Source organism: Salvelinus alpinus, chromosome 5 (genome assembly GCF_045679555.1).
Source record: "Salvelinus alpinus chromosome 5, SLU_Salpinus.1, whole genome shotgun sequence".
NCBI lineage: Eukaryota > Metazoa > Chordata > Actinopteri > Salmoniformes > Salmonidae > Salvelinus > Salvelinus alpinus.
The window spans coordinates 82,709,500-82,721,075 of record NC_092090.1 but is presented as its reverse complement, the minus strand read 5'-3'; positions in this window follow the sequence as shown (position 1 = coordinate 82,721,075).

Genomic DNA, 11,576 nt, shown 5'->3' with positions numbered 1-11,576 from the left:
GACTTTTTCAAAAAAAATTACAGCCTTATTCTAAAATGTATTGTTTTTCCCCCCCTCAATCTACACACAATACCCCATGATGACAAAGCAAAAACAGTTTTTTAAAAACATTTTGCTAATTTATTAAACATGAAAAACAGAAATATGACATGTACATACATATTCAGACCCTTTACTCAATAGTATGTTGAAGCACCTTTTGCAGCTATAACAGCATCGAGTCTTCTTGGGTATGACGCTACAAGCTTGGCACACCTGTATTTGGGGGGATTTCTCCCATTCTTCTCTGCAGATCCTCCCAAGCTCTGTCAGGTTGGATGGGGAGCGTTGCTGCACAGCTATTTTCGGGTCTCTCCAGAGATATTCGATCGGGTTCAAGTCCGGGCTCTGGCTGGGCCACTCAAGGACATTCAGAGACTTGTACCGAAGCCACTCCTGCGTTGTCTTGGCTGTGTGCTTAAGGTCATTGTCCTGTTGGAAGGTGAACCTTCGCCACAGACTGAAGTCCTGAGCGCTCTGGAGCAGGTTTTCATCAAGGATCTCTCTGCACTTTGCTCTGTTCATCTTTGCCTCAATCCTGACTAGTCTCCCAGTCCCCGCTGAAAAACATCCCCACAGCATGATGCTGCCACCACCATGCTTCACCGTAGGAGGTGGTGACGCTTGGCATTCAGGCCGAAGAGTTCAATCTTGGTTTCATCAGACCAGAGAATCTTGTTTCTCATGGTCTGAGGCATTCAGGCCGAAGAGTTCAATCTTGGTTTCATCAGACCAGAGAATCTTGTTTCTCATGGTCTGAGAGTCTTTAGGTGCCTTTTGGCAAACTCCAAGCGGGCTGTCATGTGCCTTTTACTGAAAAGGGGTTTCCGTCTGGCAACTCTATCATAAAGGCCTGATTGGTAGAGTGCTGCAGAGATGGTTGTCCTTCTGGAAGGTTCTCCCATCTCCACAGAGGAACTCTGGAGCTCTGTCAGAGTGACCATCGGGTTCTTGGTCACCTCCCTGACCAAGACCCTTCTCCACCGATTGCTCAGTTTGGCCGGGCGGCCAGTTCTAGAAAGAGTCTTAGTGGTTCCAAACTTCTTCCATTAAGAATGATGCAAGCCATTGTGTTCTTGGGGACCTTCAATGCCGCAGAAATGTTTTGGTACCCTTCCCCAGATCTGTGCCTCGACACAATCTTGTCTTGGAGCTCTATAGACAATTCCTTCGACCTCATGGCTGGGTTTTTGCTCTGACATGCACTGTCAACTGTGGGACCTTATATAGACAGGTGTATGCCTTTCCAAATCATGTCCAATCAATTGAATTCACCACAGGTGGACTCTAATCAAGTTGTAGAAACATCTCAAGGATGATCAATGGAAACAGGATGCACCTGAGCTCAATTTCGAGTCTCATAGCAAAGGGTCTGAATACTTATGTAAATAGTGTATCTCTTTTGTTTTTTACACATTTGCAAACATTTCTTAAAAACTTGTTTTCGCTTTGAAAGGTATCTGAATACTTTCCAAATGCACTGTAAAGTGTAGTATGTTAGAATATATGCATTTCGTTTTTGAGAACTGAGGGAAATCACTTTGGGAGTTTGGTTTTGAGTTCTATGAGTTTTGTGAAAAAAAACATGACTCACATTTTAACAAGCTTGGTCAGAAAAGGCAACAGAACCATGACACAGCAGATCTGAATAGTCATGACTGCCCTAAGATCATTTAGACTACTATACAGATAATTTAGACTACAATACAGATCATTTAGACTACTATACAAAGGAGGTTTGTGTTGGCCAGATTCACTGATCAGGTTTCATAGTCTGTGGTTCCTCTTGTCATCAAATAGATGGCATGTTCCTCCAGATCGCATGTGAAATGCTGTAACGTACCATTCAGGATGAGAGCTTTGTGCAGCTTAACTATACAATAAATGGTCAGAAACTTCAACTTTAACTGAACAAAATACTCATGTTTTCCTCCTTAGCAATACCCCTAGCGATGATCTCATCTTAACCATCAAGCTTAGGCCTACTTATAACTTTTGGGCTAGCCTCGGAGTTCCAGCCCTAGCTTCTGTTCCAACAGCAGGTTTTTAACTTGGTTTAGAAGAGGCCAAAGTAAATAGTATCCCAGATCTCCTAGGGTGACCAGTAACAATGCATGTCCCCTGATACGCTCTCAGCCTGTCTTTGCAGTCATTAGTCACCAATGTGTGATGTGGGGGTTGTGACTGAGAGGAGGGCCGGAGGGCAGTCTGTGGCGGTCATTCACCTTATTGGCCAGCTAGCAACCACCCCACAGGCCCTATATGGCTCCTGGGAAACTAAGGAACACAGTAGTTTCAAAACATTGAAAACCTCGCCTTGCAGATAATAGCGGTGTTTGTCCCTCTTCTAACATGACCTCAGGCTCAGAATTCCTATAAGCCATTCTATTTGTCCAATATATGTTTGAAATGGACACTTGTGGCATGGTTCTCCATATCTTCTACCATAGTTGTTTTGAAATAAAAATAAAATAAAATGTATTGATCACATACACATCTTTAGCAGATGTTATTGCGAGTGTAGCGAAATGCTTGTGTTCCTAGCTCCAACAGTGCATGTTTGAGGCATGTTTGGGCACTGTCTGCAATGTGTGGGTGTAACCAGATCGGGTTCTCTCTCTGGTCCTTTTATTCTTTCTGTTGAGACATGACTTAATGGTCATTCATTTCAAAATCCTTTAGAAAATGTGTTCGCTGATGCTTATGATAATTGTTTGTGCAGTCTAGGTCACAGAAGGGTAAGCCAATAAAGTACTGCTTCAAGCCACTGGTTTGTTCAACTAATATTTCCATGTCATAAAAGGTGTGGTTCTTCCTTGTGGTTCACACTTTTATATTTATTGAGCTTCGTTTTTTTTTGTGGATCGGCAACAGAGCAATTACGTTCTCAATCAATTCTGAAAATCCAATAAAATGCTTTTTTACCTTCAGAAATAACATCACGAATGGATGGTCTTCCTCTCCATAAAACAATATTGATTCATCAAGAAAAGCTCATGCAGGAAGAGTTTAGGGTAAATGGAACACTTCTACCCATGGCTGTATCATAGTCTTGACAGGTGAAAGAGCTGTGGCTGAAATGAATAATTTTTCAACTATCAGTAAAAACCATTAGGGAAAGAGATAGCAATAGAATACTGAGACAGCCTTATATGTATATAGATTCTCTTTTTTTCTACCATGTTATTGACTTGTTTATTGTTTACTCCATGTGTAACTCTGTGTTGTCTGTTCACACTGCTATGCTTTATCTTGGCCAGGTCGCAGTTGCAAATGAGAACTTGTTCTCAACTAGCCTACCTGGTTAAATAAAGGTGAAATAAAATAAAAAATATCAGATTGGATATATGCAAGTGAACAACAAATGGTGTTTGTGCGCCATCTGGTGGTTAATAATAAAGAGATCAGTGTTCACGTCCTAATTTTTTTAAACGGCATTGAGCTGCTTCCACAATGTATTTTATGATAAATCCAAGGCTAATACCAATGTTTTCCTTCGGATGTTTCATACATGTTTTATTTTACTGTATTGGTATATGATATCTAATATCTGCCACTAATGCACTCCAGTAATTGTATTCTGTTGTAACTCAAAAAAGAAACGTATGGTTGCTTCAAACTAACTTTTGTAATGACTTCCATTATTACGTTACCAAGTTCGCTATCATGTGATCAAGATTGTATTTGTGAAACACACCTACGCAGGAACGTACATCGCACACACACACGTTCTACCTGACATTCTTGGATTAATTACCCATAGGTAAACATGCTTAGTTTGCATGTTTGGTGAAAAATATGAATCAAAAGTAATATCCATTATGTTTATCCAATGTATTCCAGATGTTACCTTTGTTGGGTCCTAAATTCTAGCTGCTGATAAATCAGCTATTAGCTTCTGGGTGACCCCTGTCTGAGGTTATGTGTCACCATTCGGGCTGCAAAGCTACCGGTAATTTATGAACGTTACCGGAATCTTCAGTAATTTAGGTAATTAACAGAAAATCAATGTCAATCTATCGTAAATGTGGTCATTTATATTTGAAAAACTTCATTTTTTTCATTGATATATAGTATTCATTTTGTGTTCTGGGTGCATATCGTACATAAATTGCTAGTAGATAGACCATATGGTTCAAGAAAAAATTACCTAATTAATAAATTAAAAAAGCATTTAAAAAACGCATCTAATAAACAATGGCATTATTTTCAACTATTGACTTTTTTCACTAGTTTGACACCAAAACATTGACAGCAAATACACATTGATAAATAAAAGTATCTAAAAAAGTATCTGAAAAATAATATAAAGGATATTTCATGCTGAAACCCCTCATATTAAACACCAATGATATTCAATTTTATGGTTTATATTTAGAATAATGATTTACAGCTTTGTCATTCCATTTATTTTTTAGCATCTTATTTTATAATTTTGTATATTTATATGTGATAAGGCCACACAGAGGGCCAGAGATAATTACAGACACCTGTGCTAATCTGAAGTACCCACAAGGGCCACTAGATGTCTTGTGATAGATTACATAAAATCCTTGAAAGATACCAAAAATCTGGTAGTTTAGTGGTAAACTTAGAAAGTTTACAGTAATATACCCTCCCTTTGCAACACTAGTCACCACTCTAGGTGACCGTCCTGAGGCGAAGGTCGATAGCTGTAACCCAGCTATAGGCACGCTTAAGTATGTCTAATATACAGTATACTCTGACCCAGTGTAGATAACCTTGACTAATGTTTTGACCAGGAGCTGGTTAACACTTGGAGAACAAACAGATAAGAAACAGTATTTATGCCTGCCTGCCCTTGAGGAGGTTCGCAGATTGCTACGAATCTCTCAGAGGAACGTGTCTGACTCCCCATATGCATTTGTCTGTCTATTGTTTGTCTATTAAACCTTAAATATAGAAGTCGTTTGCCATATCTTTGGGATCAGCATTTTTCACACCTTGAGCAAACCAATTATTCCTGACTTCTTTAAATATGTTCAATAACATTACAGCATCAACAGCAACTTAATTAAAAGTAATACTCAAAAGTGAACAAAACATCTGGCAAGTAATAGCTTGCCCAAAAATTGCATGTTTAAAAGAAAGAAAATATTGAGGGAATTATGGGGCTTAGTAAAGAATTGGTCCAAGACAGGCAAAAAAAGAGCTGGGGAGGTAATTGGTGCCATTTCCTCTTCTATAGTGGTGCTTATACAGTAAACCAGAATGTGCCACTGAGCTTGAGGTCTGCTCTTTTGAGAAAGGACCAGTGGCGATTTTAACATGTAAATCTTGGTGGGGAAAAAATTGGGATGCATGCCAGCAAAGCCACAACACAACACTAAACAATACATTGATTGCACTATAACAGTGACAAACAGTGCCCACAAACTGTTAGGGCCTACATAAAGCTGTCCCAACAGCAGAGCTTTCTTTTCAGCACCATGGAGTGAATCCTTACCACTGCTACACCTAGCCGTGTCTGGCAGCGAAACAGTTCATTCAGACTCATTTACTGCCTTTAAAAAAAACATAGATGTTAAGGCTGACTTGCAAATGTGGTTTCAACTGACAATTGAGATGTATAAAGTATTGCATAAGGGGACGACAAGCGGATAAGAGGCAATTCGTAATTTAGATTAAGACGTTAATGAGCGAGCTAGGACGGACGTAGTCAATATAAATATTTGTTCAGCACTTTTTAAATGTACAGTGACATAATTCAGAACTTGGGCCGTTCTTAAAGTATCCTTCCTGTACACAAAGTCAGAACCAAAGGATAAATAAAGGGTGCATTTAAGCAGACAATGAAAGCTCTTTCAATATTCGATGATTACATTTCTCTAAAACAGGCTATAGGGTACATGTGCACCACCAAGTCAGAACAGTGGGCTAAGTTATGAGGGGAAAAGGGACCAAATTATTAGGGTGAGGCACATGGGCTACTAACAGTTTACTACACAACATTCACTTAGTATTACATTCTTAGCTACAGTATACATACAGTGGGGCAAAAAAGTATTTAGTCAGCCACCAATTGTGCAAGTTCTCCCACTTAAAGAAAAAAGAAAAGAAAAAAGAAAAAAGAATCCAGAAAATCACATTGTAGGATTTTTTATGAATTTATTTGCAAATTATGGTGGAAAATAAGTATTTGGTCAATAACAAAAGTTTATCTCAATACTTTGTTATATACCCTTTGTTGGCAATGACAGAGGTCAAACGTTTTCTGTAAGTCTTCACAAGGTTTTCACACACTGTTGCTGGTATTTTGGCCCATTCCTCCATGCAGATCTCCTCTAGAGCAGTGATGTTTTGGGGCTGTTGCTGGGCAACACGGACTTTCAACTCCCTCCAAAGATTTTCTATGGGGTTGAGATCTGGAGACTGGCTAGGCCACTCCAGGACCTTGAAATGCTTCTTACGAAGCCACTCCGTTGCCCGGGCTGTGTGTTTGGGATCATTGTCATGCTGAAAGACCCAGCCCCGTTTCATCTTCAATGCCCTTGCTGATGGAAGGAGGTTTTCACTCAAAATCTCACGATACATGGCCCCATTCATTCTTTCCTTTACACGTATCAGTCGTCCTGGTCCCTTTGCAGAAAAACAGCCCCAAAGCATGATGTTTCCACCCCCATGCTTCACAGTAGGTATGGTGTTCTTTGGATGCAACTCAGCATTCTTTGTCCTCCAAACACGACGAGTTGAGTTTTTACCAAAAAGTTCTATTTTGGTTTCATCTGACCATATGACATTCTCCCAATCTTCTTCTGGATCATCCAAATGCTCTCTAGCAAACTTCAGACGGGCCTGGACATGTACTGGCTTAAGCAGGGGGACACGTCTGGCACTGCAGGATTTGAGTCCCTGGCGGCGTAGTGTGTTACTGATGGTAGGCTTTGTTACTTTGGTCCCAGCTCTCTGCAGGTCATTCACTAGGTCCCCCCGTGTGGTTCTGGGATTTTTGCTCACCGTTCTTGTGATCATTTTGACCCCACGGGGTGAGATCTTGCGTGGAGCTCCAGATCGAGGGAGATTATCAGTGGTCTTGTATGTCTTCCATTTCCTAATAATTGTTCCCACAGTTGATTTCTTCAAACCAAGCTGCTTACCTATTGCAGATTCAGTCTTCCCAGCCTGGTGCAGGTCTACAATTTTGTTTCTGGTGTCCTTTGACAGCTCTTTGGTCTTGGCCATAGTGGAGTTTGGAGTGTGACTGTTTGAGGTTGTGGACAGGTGTCTTTTATACTGATAACAAGTTCAAACAGGTGCCATTAATACAGGTAACGAGTGGAGGACAGAGGAGCCTCTTAAAGAAGAAGTTACAGGTCTGTGAGAGCCAGAAATCTTGCTTGTTTGTAGGTGACCAAATACTTATTTTCCACCATAATTTGCAAATAAATTCATTAAAAATCCTACAATGTGATTTTCTGGAGAAAAAAAATCTGATTTTGTCTGTCATAGTTGAAGTGTACCTATGATGAAAATTACAGGCCTCTCTCATCTTTTTAAGTGGGAGAACTTGCACAATTGGTGGCTGACTAAATACTTTTTTTGCCCCACTGTATATTCCTGGCATATTGCATAATTTATGCAGCAGCATACAATACATTTTTGAACTCACCATGTTGTGCTGTGCTCACTTGAACAGGAAGGTGGCACGGCTGTCCTTTTTTGTCATCAAAGTCTGGCATTCTCAGGATGTATGGTGCTTTCAAGACAACTGGGAACAAGGTTGAATCATGATGTCAGTGATCTTCAGGTCGGAGCTCTAGAAAGAGGCCCGAGTTCCCGACTTGGAATTCCAAGTTGGATGACCGTTCAAAACTTATTTTCCCAGTCGGAGCTCGTTTTTTTCAGAGCTCCCAGTTGTCTTGAACTCACGGACATCTGACATTTCCCAGTTCTGAGTTTCCAGTTGTTTTGAATGCGGCAGAAGTCATGCTGGATTGACAGCATGGCCAATGTATTCAAACCTTTCTGGCCCATGGCATGTGAATGTCTATCCTTTTAAACTTGGAAAAGAGACCCTTAAACCCAGACTTGAACCACACACCCACTCCACTGAATAGCCGGCTAGGGATTGCTCTGCGACTCTTGCAGTTAGACACTGATTCCTTCCACACCACTCAATGTTGAATTAGCGATTTCCAACTTGTTGTGTAATGTTTATGTCCAATGTTTTTGTCCAATACTCAATAAAGCAAAAAAGAGACCATGTTTGTATGCGGCTTTATTAACTCAATTATATATTTTTGTTACATTGTTTGCGAACTGTGTCACATATTAATTCCAAAATAACATGCAAAACAGGCAACAACAAAATATAGACAGTACAGGTCAATGGTTTGGACACACCTACTCATTCAAGGGTTTTTCTTTATTTTTACTATTTTCTACATTGTAGAACAATAGTGAAGACATCAAAACTATGAAATAACACATATGGAATCATGTAGTAACCAAAATATATTTTATATTTGAGATTCTTCAAAGTAGCCACCCTTTGCCTTGACAACAGCTTTACAAACTCTTGGCATTCTCTCAAGCAGCTTCATGAGATAGTCACCTGGAATGCATGTCAATTAACAGGTGTGCCTTGTTAAAAGTTCATTTGTGGAATTTCTTTCCTTCTTAATGCGTTTCAGCCAATCAGTTGTGTTGTGACAAGGTAGGGGTGGTATACAGAAGATAGCCCTATTTGGTAAAAGGCCAAGTCCATATTATGGCAGGAACAGCTCAAATAAGAAAAGAGAAATGACTTGAAGACATGAAAGTCAGCCAATGAGGAAAATTTCAAGAACTTTTAAAGTTTCTTCATTTGCAGTTGCAAAAACCATCAAGTGCTATGTTGAGCTGGCTCTCATGAGGACCGGCACTGGAAAGGAAGACCCAAAGTTACCTCTGCTGCAGAGGATAAGTTCATTAGAGTTAACTGCACCTCAGATTGCAGCTCAAATAAATGCTTCACAGAGTTCAAGTAACAGACACATTTCAACATCAGCTGTTCAGAGGAGACTGCATGAATCAGGCCTTCATGGTCAAATTGCTGCAAAGTAACCACTACTAAAGGACACCAAGAAGAAGAAGAGACTTGCTTGGGCCAAGACACACGAGCAATAGACATTAGACCGGTGGAAATCTGTCCTTTGGTCTGATGAGTAGGTAAATGGACGATCTCCGCATGTGTGGTTCCCACCGTGAAGCATGGAGGAGGAGGTGTGATGGTGTGGGGGTGCTTTGCTGATGACACTGTCAGTGATTTATTTAGAATTTAAGGCACACTTAACCAGCATGGCTACCACAGAATTCTGCAGCAATACGCCATCCCATCTGGTTTGCGCTTAGTGGGACTTTAATTTGTTTTCAACAGGACAATGACCCAACACACCTCCAGGCTGTGTAAGGGCTATCTGACCAAGAAGGAGAGTGATGGAGTACTGCATCAGATGACCTGGCCTCCACAATCACCCGACCTCAACCCAACTGAGATGGTTTGGGATGAGTTGGACCACAGAGTGAAGGAAAATCAGCCAACAAGTGCTCAGCATATGTGGGAACTCCTTCAAGACTGCATTCCAGGTGAATCTGGATGAGAGAATACCAAGCGTGTGCAAAGCTGTCATCAAGGCAAAGGGTGGCTACTTTTTGAAGAATCTAAAATATATAATATATTTTGATTTGTTTAACCCTTTATTGGTTACTACATGATTCTGTATGTGTTATTTCATAGTTTTGATGTCTTCACTATTATTTTACAATGTAGAAAATAGTCAAAAAATAAAGAAAAACCTTGGAATGAGTAGTTGTGTCCAAACTTTTGACTGGTACTGTATATATATATATATATATATATATATATATATATATAACACTCTGCCCCACCTGCCCTGAATGACGGGTCGCCACTGGAAAGGACCAATGTCCCCATGGAGATATACAGTGGGGAGAACAAGTATTTGATACACTGACAATTTTGCAGGTTTTCCTACTTACAAAGCATGTAGAGGTCTGTAATTTTTATCATAGGTACACTTCAACTGTGAGAGAAGGAATCTAAAACAAAAATCCAGAAAATCACATTGTATGATTTTTAAGTAATTAATTTGCATTTTATTGCATGACATAAGTATTTGATACATCAGAAAAGCAGAACTGAATATTTGGTACAGAAACCTTAGTTTGCAATTACAGAGATCATACGTTTCCTGTAGGTCTTGACCAGGTTTGTACACACTGCAGCAGGGATTTTGGCCCACTCCTCCATACAGACCTTCTCCAGATCCTTCAGGTTTCGGGGCTGTCGCTGGGCAATACGGACTTTCGGCTCCCTCCAAAGATTTTCTATTGGGTTCAGGTCTGGAGACTGGCTAGGCCACTCCAGGACCTTGAGATGCTTCTTACGGAGCCACTCCTTAGTTGCCCTGGCTGTGTGTTTCGGGTCGTTGTCATGCTGGAAGACCCAGCCACGACCCATCTTCAATGCTCTTACTGAGGGAAGGAGGTTGTTGGTCAAGATCTCGCGATACATGGCCCCATCCATCCTCCCCTCAATACGGTGCAGTCGTCCTGTCCCCTTTGCAGAAAAGCATCCCCAAAGAATGATGTTTCCACCTCCATGCTTCACGGTTGGGATGGTGTTCTTGGGGTTGTACTCATCCTTCTATTCCTCCAAACACGGCGAGTGGAGTTTAGAGCAAAAAGCTCTATTTTTGTCTCATCAGACCACATGACCTTCTCCCATTCCTCCTCTGGATCATCCAGATGGTCATTGGCAAACTTCAGACGGGCCTGGACATGCGCTGGCTTGAGCAGGGGGACCTTGCGTGCGCTGCAGGATTTTAATCCATGACGGCGTAGTGTGTTACTAATGGTTTTCTTTGAGACTGTGGTCCCAGCTCTCTTCAGGTCATTGACCAGGTCCTGCCGTGTAGTTCTGGGCTGATCCCTCACATTCCTCATGATCATTGATGCCCCACGAGGTGAGATCTTGCATGGAGCCCCAGACCGAGGGTGATTGACCGTCATCTTGAACTTCTTCCATTTTCTAATAATTGTGCCAAAAGTTGTTGCCTTCTCACCAAGCTGCTTGGTTATTGTCCTGTAGCCCATCCCAGCCTTGTACAGGTCTACAATTTATCCCTGATGTCCTTACACAGCTCTCTGGTCTTGGCCATTGTGGAGAGGTTGGAGTCTGTTTGATTGAGTGTGTGGACAGGTGTCTTTTATACAGGTAACGAGTTCAAACAGGTGCAGTTAATACAGGTAATGAGTGGAGAACAGGAGGGCTTCTTAAAGAAAAACTAACAGGTCTGTGAGAGCCGGAATTCTTACTGGTTGGTAGGTGATCAAATACTTATGTCATGCAATAAAATGCAAATTAATTACTTAAAAATCATACAATGTGATTTTCTGGATTTTTGTTTTAGATTCCGTCTCTCACAGTTGAAGTGTACCTATGATAAAAATGACAGACCTCTACATGCTTTGTAAGTAGGAAAACCTGCAAAATCGGCAGTGTATCAAATACT